This window comes from Hyaena hyaena, unplaced genomic scaffold (assembly GCF_003009895.1).
Source record: "Hyaena hyaena isolate Hyena2069 unplaced genomic scaffold, ASM300989v1 scaffold_1094, whole genome shotgun sequence".
Taxonomy (NCBI): domain Eukaryota; kingdom Metazoa; phylum Chordata; class Mammalia; order Carnivora; family Hyaenidae; genus Hyaena; species Hyaena hyaena.
This window is the reverse complement of record NW_024081725.1, coordinates 370714-383600: the sequence shown is the minus strand read 5'-3', so window position 1 is coordinate 383600 and position 12887 is coordinate 370714. Positions and strand designations below refer to the sequence as shown.

Genomic DNA, 12887 nt, shown 5'->3' with positions numbered 1-12887 from the left:
TAAGAGGCTTTTAACATAAATTTTAAGAGATTAACAAAATGCATCACAGACTATTGCTGAGAATGCAGAGATTTTAACTACGTTTCTCCTCCATTGATTTTAGTTAATATATTTTAACCACCCCCTTATTTTACTGTACCTTTTAATTTGTTATTCATTTGTTTGAAACCAGAACTCTGCTGAGGCGCTCTGGACCCACAGGAACTGAAATAGTTTGCCTTCATTATCTGGTAGACCTGCTCGAGTCTGTAGGCCCTGACAGAAACCACAAGACTGTACAAACTGGCAACTGTGGGTTTGTCTGTTCTCTATTGATTCTATTTCTGGAAAAAAACATGAACCAATGGGTGAGCCATGTGACTGTACAACTTACCCAAAGCCCTCATCATAAGGGAGATAGAGACCTTTTGCAGACAGGTCATGAAGGGAGCTCAACACTTTTCTGTTGCCTTTTAAGCATGGCCTTTTCAAGCTTTGACTTACAAGTTTAACTACTTATATTCTGGAATATGAAACTACTATAGAATTGTAATATTCTATAGCATGTTATTTATATTTGGTCATATTGTCCCAAACGTCTGATAAAATATGTAATATGGACTTGATAGAACTTTGCTTAGGAAGCATCTTATTCTTTCTTCCACTTTGAGAATTACTAGGCAACTTCATCATAAAATTTTAAAAGCGAATAATATACATGTACTTTTCAGACTATGAAGCTACAGTTGATAAAGTGTTTCCCTCTCTTGAGCTTTGGTATTGGTGTTAAATACCAGTACTCAGGTAAGTAGAATGCATGACCTCTCTGTGGTATGGCCTACTGAAAGAGTTCTGGTTTTGGCTCTAGCAAGCTGTGTCCTTGATCTCTCTCCCCTTTCCCATTACAGGTCAAATGACCAGAAGGTCTCTAGTGCTGGTTTTAAGATTCAAAGTGAATAAAAGCCCTTGGAAACACCAGAAATATTCAGGTAGATGAGAACACATCCTCTTACACACACACACACACACACACACACAGCCCCTCAACAGAAAAACCAAAATAGCTCCCCTTCCTCCTCCCCCAACAATGACAATGCAGCCATCTGTTGGACGTTCCATTTCACTTAGCAGCTGCTCTCAGATACAGAAATCTGCATTCCTCCGGCTCGTGCTGGTATGCATGCAGCATGTGTGGGTACTAGCATTTGACTCTCCCACCCAAAGGAATGGCTTTCATTGAATAAAAATGATCACAGAAGGTTTCTTACTCTCCCATCACATATAATGCCTTTTTCCTGATAATAGGCATTTGGAGCTATCTCTGCTCCTCTGTGTATTAAAATAAACTCTCTTAGAGATATTCACATCCAACCATCATCTAAAATTAAAGAGAACAACCAGGAAAAGGCTTCAGTGAAGCTTTTGCCTTGCCAGAAACTTCCGCTTTAAAAGAGAGTGGAAGAGGGTGGAATATAAAGTTCCATTCTACTTTAATTTTGTCAATACCCCCAACATTGCACTTAAGCACTGGGAAATGAATGTTGTTTAAAAGGGAACCAGGAGGCTTTCAGAAGCAGCATTAATCTTACCATCAAACTAAATGACAATATAGAAGATAAATCTCCAAAGGGGACAGAAAAGTGAAGCCCTTTAAATCCACCACCCTCACCCCTGGCCTCTTCTCCAGGCTGAAATTTTGTCTTCTGTGTGGTATATTATATAAAGGGGTATATCATTAAAAAAAAAAAAAAGAGGCGCTTGGGGTGGGGGTTGGGAGGAGCCACAGTTATAAACAACAACAGCAAAAACCTACAGGCACTGTATACAGAGAACCTTGGGTAAAATTGGATCTGCTTTTGAGTACATAATTTAGGACATTTGTTACAAGATTACTGTGGTTTTCTATAAATGTTAGTTTGCTGCATTATTTTCCATGAACTACTTTTCCAAAATGCAGAATATTTTGCCCCCCAAACATGGAAGCACTAAAGCTCAGATGAGGCACTGATTCATGGGGAGTCACTTAGAAACAGCTGGTCAGCCATCTGCGGCCCCAGAGTCTTCTTATTTTTACTTTATTCAGCTAATTCTTTATGTAGAGGGGAAGAAGATGCATCAATTCTGGGAGAAGAGCATGGCTCATGTAAGAAAATGATGACTAACTCCTGCCTGAGACTGGTATCTGGTGGCCTGATGTGCTGATTTGGAGTAGCGGCAAGTTTCCTATGTGCATTAGGCTTTCAACTCTTTACTACATGTGCATTATTTTCTGTGCATCCTGTTCTTTGGGAAAAGGAAAGAAATAATGATTTGCCATTGATTGTTTTGTGGGAATTGTTCCAGATTAGAGCACCCTTGAGAGCCATAACTTGCCTTTTCAAGGCAGGCAGAAGAGCCTGCAGAATTACGGATGAGCCTGAAAGTCAGTTGTGCATGTTTGTCCTCTTCTCTCTCAAATGCCCCTGAATTAGAGGGCATTTAACTGCCCTAGAGTCTGTGGTCAAAAACATACTAGGGATAAATATAATGTTTGACATGGATTAAAAGATAAGCCATGATTCAATGCCATAATTATACAAGTTAAAAAATGCTTAATAAGTATTGAGGTAGTCCTGTTTTGTTTTACATTGTGACATTACTATCATAGAGTTGTAGATAATTCAATCAGTATAACCTTTTGCCTCTTAGAACAGGTAAGGCAGCCTTGTCAACAGAAGATGGATGGTTGTGCTACCCAAGACAGTTCATTCGATGGCAGAGCCAGATGACTGTGTGAGAAGCAAAACACCCTTCCGTTTCTAGGAAGAAGGCTCTTAGGGGCACAGGGGTATGCTGCTTATAGGTGGGTGTTATTATAGTTTAATCAAATTATTCTGTGTCTTTGGAGACCACTTTTGGCACAACTTTTAATATTTTCCTTGAATCATCTAAATCTTTTACCCATTCTCCCCATAAACATGGGTGTACCTGTATGTACACACACACACACACACAAATTACATGTATGTGAATATCCTCCTTAGTTTATTTTATTTTTAAAAAAATTTTTGATGTTTTTTATTTATTTCTGAGAGAGGGAGAGAGAGACAGCATGAGCAGGGGAGGGTCAGAGAGAGAGGGAGATACAGAAGCAGAAACTGGCTCCAGGCCCTGAGCTGGCTGTCAGCACAGAGCCCGATGTGGGGCTCAAACCCATGAACCATGAGATCATGACCTGAGCTGAAGTTGGACACTTAACCGACTGAGCCACCCAGGTGCCCCTAATTTATTTATTTTTACCTAAGCTTGTTATCAACATTTTTTAGTTCCCTAATGACTTACATAACTACAAGATAACCTTTAATCTTTTCAGATTAAAAAGTAGAGGAGACAAACTGCTGCTGCATTTAGTGTGTGTAACGTTATTAAACCTAGAACATGACTTACTGATCACCTCTAATTTTTCTGGTTTACAACCATGAAAAGTCTCTGGGACAGTCGACTAGAACAAAAGGCAAATGCGCTTTTAATTGAAAACGCACACAATTTTTAAAAAAGAATCGGAAAACCATCTGTACTGTAAACTTTTGTGTCTCTTATTCATTCCTGTTTACTCTGCTATTCAATCCAAATAAAGATTGTTTCCACCTCAGCAACATAAAAATCACATGGACTATCCTTCAGGCTGTCAGTCAGAGGAAAGATATACATATGCCCAAAGTATACACTTGTGCTTGTTCACAGTGTTATTTGGAGAAAATATGTTGCATGTTCTCCTGGCTCTCCTAGTTTTACATTTTGAATTAATGCAATTTATTCTAATTTATGATAACTGTTTAAAAGGCTTGTTCTCCATTTTTCCCATTTATAAAGATTATTTACATAGAGAGGGGAAAGCGGGTTGCTTTGCATAGTCAGGTGTAAAAATTGAGTGGACTGTGTCTTGGAGTCAGCATTGTATTCTAGCGCTGACAGTAAGGATGTCTTTCTGCCTCTTCTGAAACAGGAATGAAATTATGGAGAGCCTTTCTTCTTCTTAAAGAAAGCCTTATACAGTTGAGTTAATTACCTCCTCCTCCTCTCTTGTTCTTTCTTCCTGTATTTATATAGTGTAGCTATCACCATAGTACCTACACACGTTGATAAAAGTGCTATTTTAGGGGGAAAAAAGGCAGGGGAGAAAAAAAAAACACATTGTTCATTGTCCTAGTTAAAGGATCCTCGAAGGCCAAAAATCATGGGAAATCTCCATGATTCCAGAGGGCTTTTAAATATCTCTGAATAGAAGAGATTTGCCTCCTTACACCTAGAACAGTGCCTCAACCATAGTAGGTAATTAATGAATATTTGTTGACTGGCATCACTGGAGAAGGAGCTCAGACAGAAAGATTATAGGGAGCCCATGTTGATTTCAGAGCCAGTACAGGATCTGGATCTCCCTTGGGACTTTCATTAAATGCTATTGGCCTGTGGTTTATATCCTACTAACTATATATGCACAAAGTGGTATATGGATATATATGTGTGTGTATATATATGTATATATGTATTTATATATATGTTTATATATATACATAAAACGTCAGCTATTAATATCCTTAAAAGGAGTCACAAGTCAGTAAACTAAGACTTACTGTTATGTGACCAGACAATTGTTCTAATCTTCTCATTTGTATTAACTCACCCAGTCCTCCTAACATCTCTAGGACGTGTGTCCTATTATCATCACCATTTTATAAATAAAAAAAGCTGAACAATGGAGAGCTTAAGTAGTCAATGGTCGTATAGCTAGTAATGACCACTGAAAAGAATTTGAACCCAGACAGTCCCACTCCAGTATCTAGTGCTCTTAACTACCATACTGTGCCTCCTCTCTCTCAAACTACTTATCACTTCCATTCTGGATCAGAAATTAGGGTGGGAAGTAAACCTTTAGGTTAGTAGGACTTGGGGGCCTGGATCTTGCCCTTACAGTAAGGATATAGTGAACCTCAAATCTAATCTAACTGTAGGGCTGGAAAATGACCACAATACTCTAAAGAAAGTACTATCCTAAATGATCCTTTGTTAATATGGTTTTAAAATGTTTGGGCAGTGCCTGCTTAACCTTGGAACCCATGGATTTATGCCAAAATCAGGCATTAATTAGACATTAATTGGGCAACTACTTTTAAAATTACTGAGGATACAGTGAGAAATCATCTTGCTTCTATGGACATATCAGTTAATCGGGTGGTAGAAAATTAAACACATAAATGAGTAGTTAAATATTGCTTAAATAAAACTGGTAGAAAGATTTTGATGTGTAGATGGTGGAGGTTAGTGCACACTAGGAATCGGGCTAAGACATCTCCATAGAGATATGTGTCTTGAACTTAAGTCTTAAAAAGGGTTATATATATATATATATATATATATATATATATATATATATATAACTGATTTTATTATATATATATAAATAATATATAATATATAATTTATATATATATATAAATATATAAAATCAGATAACTAGATGGAGACACTCTAAGAAGAGGAAGCAATTTATTCAAAGACTTGAAGATATGAAAGATGATGCTTTAAATATGGTATAGCTGGAGTGAGGTACCAAAGTGATGAGAAATGGGCTAAAAGTAGAAGCAGAGATTAGACCACAAAGGACCATTTGTGGCTTCTATTCTGTAGGTAAAGGATTGCCATGAGGGACGATAAGCAGGGCACCAGTCTCATCTAACCTCTTTTTGGAAAATGAGCTCAGGAGATGATGGCCTGGAGGAGGGTAAAACTAGAGAAAAGAAGCAGGGAAGGAACCTTCCAGAATAGTGCTAAACACTAAACATAGTATAACCTTTAATACTCAGGACAATCTTATGTACAAGATATTGTCTCCATTTGATAAGGTTTTTAAATATCTAGAATTGAGTAACTTGCACAAGATCTTGTAGCAAGTAAGTGACAGCTGTTTTAATTTCATATCAGTTGGACTCCAAACCGTACCCACTTCCCACTATATCATGCTGTCTCCTATTTCAGTGTCTTAAAAAAAAATAAAAAAAGTCTACACTCTTCGTCTCCACTTTGAATCACTCAGAACTTCCTGCACTGCCCAGATTCTCTTTCTAACTAACTCTGCTCATAATTTCTCAGCCTCTTCTGTTACCTTCCCCAGCCTTCGTCTCAGTGCTACCTGGTTCTCATTTCTGTCTGCAGCACTCTGCTCTTCTCCCCCTTCCTCTCTTCCTTTCTACCCATCTCTCCCCCTGACTAGATCCTTCCTTCTGAAGCAATCCACACATTCCACACATTTCACTCAGGAACCTGGGAAGCATCCTGCCCCCTTTACTCCTCTAACTCAAGAGTGAAGATGTCCCCATGTCCTATTGTTTCCAGTTTTAAGCCTCTCTCATGTTTCTTTGTTGCAGGTTTGGTCAAACTGATGATCACTCTTACCTATACTATTGCAACAGCACTTGACCTAGTCTGTAACTATATCTGGATAGCAAAGTGATATATCTGAGTAGAAGTCTGATCAGACTGCTCCCCTGTTTAAAACTCTTCATTGGCTACCTATTAAAAGCAGAACAAAATATAGTCTTTAAGAATGGTATATAAAGTACCCCAAGTTCAGGTCACCAATTCTATCTTAAACCTTATTTCCCATTGCGTAGCACATTTCCTGGCAATAATAAACCCTTAATAAACATCTGTTGGATGAATGAATGAACCTAACTTGCTTATATTGTTATATTTAAAAGAATTAGAGGCACCTGCAATCTAGAGTAATGACTTCGTTTTTTTCAGTTCCTATCCGTGGGTAGCTAGTAATGCATAAAAAATAAACAAAGCATCGGCGCTGACCGGTTAGAGTGGACACAGGCTGAGTGTCATCTACATGTGCACTATCAACTCTGGCTAGACATTGTATTAGTGGGTAGGGTTTTATTAGCTGTGAATCCCCTCAGCTGAGTTGCTCTCGTTTATAACAGGCAGAACAGCTCCTGCACAGAGTTCTCTGATTTTGGATATCATCCTAGAAGCATCCTCTTGGTCCAGCTGGCTTTCTCTCTGAAGCAGCTGAAGGACCAAGGGGATGGAAGTAAGATTCATAGATGGGATCTGGGTTTTAAAAAGAGAACAGCCTCTGTTTCTGGTGGATGTGAGGCAGAGAGGAGCCCCACCCTCTGCATTTGCCTTGCTCATCCCATAACAATTCTGCAGAAAGACCTTTGAAGGTCCACATGGAACTCCCCTCCTTTTGAACCTTTTTCCTTCCATAGATTTTTCAGTCTCTAGCCCACGTTCCTCACAGTCAGCTTGTTTCTCTTTCTCACCTCTTTCTGATACTTAGGAGTGTGTTCACCCATTTTAATGCTTTTTCCCATATGCCGCCATCCTCTTCCTCTCCCACAGACCATCCCCATTTCCTTAACTGAATAAAATTATAATCTTAGAGATTTAGCAGATGCATTAAATAAAATTTTTACCACTTAAATATTGCATTTTGTGATTCCCTTTCTCACAAAAACAAAGTTAAGCCCAAGTAAAAAAAAAAGTTGCCTTGGATAAAAAACCTTGAATACATCAGTTTTTTGTTCTAATAAAGCAGTGATTTATTGTACCTAAAAAAAAACAAAAAAAACCAAAACAACAACAACAACAAAAAAACTGTGGTCTGAGTGCTTAAACAAATAAAAAAGGCAAATGAGAGACTGGTGCTAAAAAGGAAGAAGGGGAGGGGGAGGAGAGTATGGAAGAGAAGAGTTCACAAACCAAAAGTTAAAAAGGAAGAAAAAAAGAAATTGTGTCAATAAATAGCCTGCAATGACAATACCCTCTCGTTGGTTCATGGTCTTGGCCTTCTTAGCATTGGTGACATTCCTATCCAGCCAAAGGAAGACTGGCCAGAAGGGAAGAAATTACATCTGGTTTTATTCATTAAACAATTTTTGGAGCATGCATTATGTACTAGGCACTGTTGTAGGCAATTGGAAGTCTTCTAAGACTAATTTATGTTGTTGATCTTTTGTGTTTCTTTTTATATTAAGAGCATGTTCTTTTCAGGCGAACATTTATTTTGTGAGCCTCCCTTTTTTTAAGTTGCTTTGTGTGCCAGCCAAAACCAAAGGCAAAAAGTAGGTAAAAAGCAAAAGAAGAAAATCATGCACATAAAAATCTTATAAAGATCTGTATTTGGTATACTGTGGAGAAAAGGTTCAGCCCTTTTCTTAGTGTGTTTGCATCTGTTTCCCTATCCCCAAAGGGAATTAGCCAAATAAACCCCTACTGTACCTGGTGGAAGTAATGCACAGTGGCATCTTCACTTGTGTGGCTGGATATTAATGCTAATGTACAGGCATTAAATATAGCACAAAGCAATTATATCAGAAGGAGAAAAAAAACTGCACAGCCAGGGGTGGGGTGGGGGAGGCAAGAAGACTATACACCTAAACACTAGGATAAATTGCAAAAGTGGTAAACTGGTATGGGGGGAATGTGGTGGATATTTGGAACTGAGTTCATGCTAACCTAATATCCTCAATGGCAAAACCCAACAATGCTGCCTAGGCGTGTATGAATGAGAAGGTCTAGAAAAGAGAAATCTGTGATGATGCTGATTAATAAGGAGGCTCAACAGGAGAGACAGCGTTCTGTAAGCTGTCTGGTTCTTATCCCACTTTAAACAGGAGATGGGTACTAAGTCTATACATCACTGGCTACAACCAGTCATAATATGTGCTGGTCATATAAATCTACATATGTCCCATTGCCTAATTGTTAGATAGATACTGCATTGAAAAACTCTGGAAGTGCTTTATGGGCAATGGCTTAAAATAAAGAGCTTTGTTCTGAGAAGGGGATCCATGGTTAGGAGATTTTTGCCTACAGCCGTGGAAATTTTGGCTTCAACATATATACCCCATCCTTTCCTTAGGACACTATGGGATGTATGAGTAAAAACACTTGCTGGGGAGTTAGGAAAACTATTTAAAAAGTGATTTTTTCACTACACATTTATGTTATCTTGAAAAGTTAACTTCTCAGCATGTTGTTTATTTATTTTCATTTTTAAAGTAAGGCCGTTAAACCAGGTGACCTCAGTTGTTCTTTCTGGTTCTGACATTCCAGAGTCTCAGTAGATTAACTTAAAATGCCCCATTTATGACCAAATGTAGAAGTTATGGTGAAAGCCCCAGCCACAGGGGATGACAATATGGCCATCTGTGCTTGGAGCCTGCTGTGGGGGAGCCTAACCTTCCCCAAGACACTGATCACCTCCTTTTGGGGCAGATGTTTTCGTTAAATCAGAAGAGATATGTTTATACCTGAGTGCAACTGAGTGAATCCTACCTTTTTAGTTAACTGATAGATCCCCTGGGCTTAGTACAGTCATTGGCACTTACTAAGTGCTCAGAAAATCTTTGATGAATGAGTTAAATAATTATCTCCTGGGAAACTAATACCTAAGTGGGACTTAAAAGGCTGTAAAGGATAAGGAGCACTTTTTTCAGGGCATGCAATACTGAGTATGAGGATAAGAGCAAGAATTCACATTTCTCTATCACTTATCTTGCTGACCATAGGCATATTTTTAATCTTCCAGGTCCAATGCTCTTCCAGAGAAAGTGGGGTTAAAATGATATCTTCCTCAATGGACATTGTGAAAGTTGAATAAGTACTGAATTATGATCCCAGTGACTAGCAAATAGTGAATTATTAATAAATATTAATGCTACTTTAGTTTGAGTTCTGAGTAAACAAGTTAAAGGGGGAAAAACTTCTAAAGCCATTGTGATGCAGGTGTATTCTTTTAAAGAGCTAGTTAACTAGTTATTCAACAACAAAGAAATTGAGGTTTCTTTAATATGTTCTCTACTGAGCTGGTGTGTTGTATGGTAGGGAAGTTGGGAGGGTTCATTTAAAAGAGAGGATAAGAGTAAAGAAGAAATAAGCAGGTTGTCAGCTAGTATCTAATGAAAAGTGAGTTCAGAGAGAATGCACAGGATCTAGATTGGGTGTGGTGATACCACATGAACTTTGGTTTGAGGCATTAAAACAGAGACATCTGGGGTGGATGGACAGTGAGCTTAAACTATATAGAGGCACATTTACTAAGATAAAAGGCACTGGCCAAGTTGGTTCAAGTGTCTGGCTAGGGTGAAGGCAATATCCAGAGGATACTGTCCAAGCTTATGTTGAGCCCCAGCAAATAGGAGGGTTGGTCATAGTGTATACAACAAATGCTAGAGAGTTTTCTGACATAGCTTCTTTTGGGTTTGAAGATTGCCTTACCTCTGGTTAGAACCAGAGCAGACAGTCATTTGAAGAGAAAGGAAGCAAGGGATTAGCAAGTGCAAGGGTGTTAGCCCATGAACAGGTGAGGCTGGAATGTGGGGGTTGGGCCCAAGGCTTAGAAGACAGGTAGGTAAGAGGCTGGGGAAAAGACAGAAGACACGCTGTGCTTACTGGCAGACTCTGAGGTTTTCCATTTGATCTAAAAGAGCAGGCGGGAGAATAGAGGGTTAAGGAGAGAGCCCTTTAATTTAGAGATGGTAAGGCCACCCAAGTTTTACTCTGATCGTGGTTTAAATATCTGGTAGGCATCAGAAATTAATTCCAAGTTACACCATGTGAGATTGACAGTAGCCATATGCATTCTGCTTTGACACCATTGGCTCAGAAAGTTAAGTTGGCTATAGAGACAGATGATAAAGAAACTTGGCAGGAGCTGACAGCAGAGCTACAGAGAAGAAATAAAAGCAAAGAAAAGAATAAGGAGAAGAAAATGAATCTAAATAATACTGACCACAGGGGAAAAAACCTCTAAACATTAAAAAATGAGTAAAAGTCTTATTTATCAGACCCAAGATTCATCTGAGGCAAAATAGGCCGATCCAATGACTAAAGAATTTTCATCTGTTTCCAAAGTGACCAGAAATGGAGGATATATTCCTCCACTTCTCCTAGTTTTCTAAGAGGCTAGAAAGAGCTATCATATTAAAACAGGATGGAGCAATTCTATGTTCTCCAAAGAGTGCATAGGTCAGAGCTCAAAGAAAAACCTTAAGATAGGAAGTGACATCAAGAATTACCTGAAGCAAACTGCTGGAGGCCAGAAAGCAGCAACACACATTATGGTAAATGAATAGAGAGCTCTGCTAATGTAAATGGCCCATAGGCATATTCTATCCTCTTACTCGACAGAGATGTGCTGAGCACTTGCCAAAGGAGAGATTTTGAACATGCAGCTGGGGTGGGTCCCCACCAGGAAATATAAAGTAGGGAAAAGCTTTGAAGTCTGGGGTGTCCACTTTATAATATAAACCTCTCAAAATGTTGAGGGAAGATAAATGGGAATGGGAACATGCGAATCCACGTAGTCTTTTCCCTAGGGGTATTCCGCTTTAACACCAACTGTCAATCTGTTTGGACTCCTATAACAAAAATACCATAGGTTGGGTGACTTAAACAACAAAATTTATTACTCACAGTTCTGGAGGCTCAGAAGTCCAAGCCATGGACACATTTGGTATTAGATGAGAGCCTTCTTCTTACTTCACAGATGCCCATCTTCTCACTGTGTCTGCACATGGAAGAAGCAGTGAGAAGGTTCTATGGGGTCTCTTTTTATCAGGGCACTAATCCCATTCATGGGGGCTCTACCCAATGACTTCATCACCTCCCAAAGGCTCTACTTCCTAATGCTATCCCCACTCGGGTTATGATTTCAACATATGAATATGTGAAGATGGGCACATTCAGGACACACATAACACCAACTTTAACCATGTCGTTAAGTTTTAATTCTTTGATCATACCTTTTCTCTTTCCCACTATGGAACTCTAAAGACATTTAGATTATCAATTAGAACTTTTTATAGGCCCAGATAGTCTATATATTATGTGAGTTGCCTTCCTGCATAGCTTCAGGTAACCTTAGATGCGACCCAGTGGGTATGATTTGTGAGATGCCAATGACTTACACAAGTTACTCCATGCCATTTTCAAAATGGAGCTATTTTCCCTGTGGTGCAACACACTAGGAATCATCAGTTGTGAGTCCAGTTTTGCCAAAATTTTTCCTGGCAGGCTTTGGGGACTAACATCCAGGAATACAGGAGAAACAGGGCATGACTAAGATCTTGCATTTGAATGATTGGTAGAAAATCTTAGAAATGATCTAGATCAATAGTGATAATGGTGGGTCACCCTTATGAGTTCAAATACAAGTCTAAAATTTAAGACAAAATTATCCAAAACTGTGTTTAAATGTGTCAAATCTGATTATGGTAAAGAACAAACCAACAGTAGTTTGAAGACTTGCCTACTCATCATGTTGGAGGAAATGCCCAACACTCAGTGTATCAAGTTAGTCTCCTCTCTTGCACAAAAGTTACAGTGATAACTTAGACATTCTTTGATTAAATGAAACAAATGCAGGTAAATTGTTTTCAGTATATAAAGCAGTCTAGAAACTGATTTGAGAACCATTTTTGTTTTCAATTATAGTCACTTATACAGATTTATAAAGTTCACTCATCTACTCAGTAAAAAATTTAAATAGTTAACTACTATAGGAATAATATAATTAAATAAAAATATTGAAAGTGTACTTGAATGTATTATTTTATAAATGTCTATTTTAATGAAAGTCTTCTTTCAGCACCATGGAAAATTTGCAGAGCACAGTCAGTGGGGTATGATTTGACCAAGCAAAGGACTGGTTGATTTGAAGGGACAGTGGAGCATAGAACATTTGTTTGGCTTAAATTGGGCAGCTTGATTTAAGAAGCACCAGAACAATATACAAAACTACATATGCCATCCAACCCTGTCAAGAAATATCATTCCAATGCTGCAGAGCTGTGCCAGTTCAACTGAGAGTGCCATCTTCAGCCAGGCTCATATGGCAGTGAAGACTCAGTGAA

At 38.6% G+C, this 12887-nt stretch overlaps 1 long non-coding RNA gene across 1 annotated transcript in view; it reads right to left on the bottom strand.

Annotated features, from left to right (window-relative positions):
• LOC120224031 overlaps positions 1–12887 on the bottom strand; it is a 293362-nt gene that overhangs the window by 13789 nt on the left and 266686 nt on the right. The window contains exon 4 of the long non-coding RNA XR_005526449.1: positions 11449–11542. This is a non-coding gene — a long non-coding RNA (uncharacterized LOC120224031). The remainder of the gene's footprint in view (positions 1–11448; positions 11543–12887) is intronic.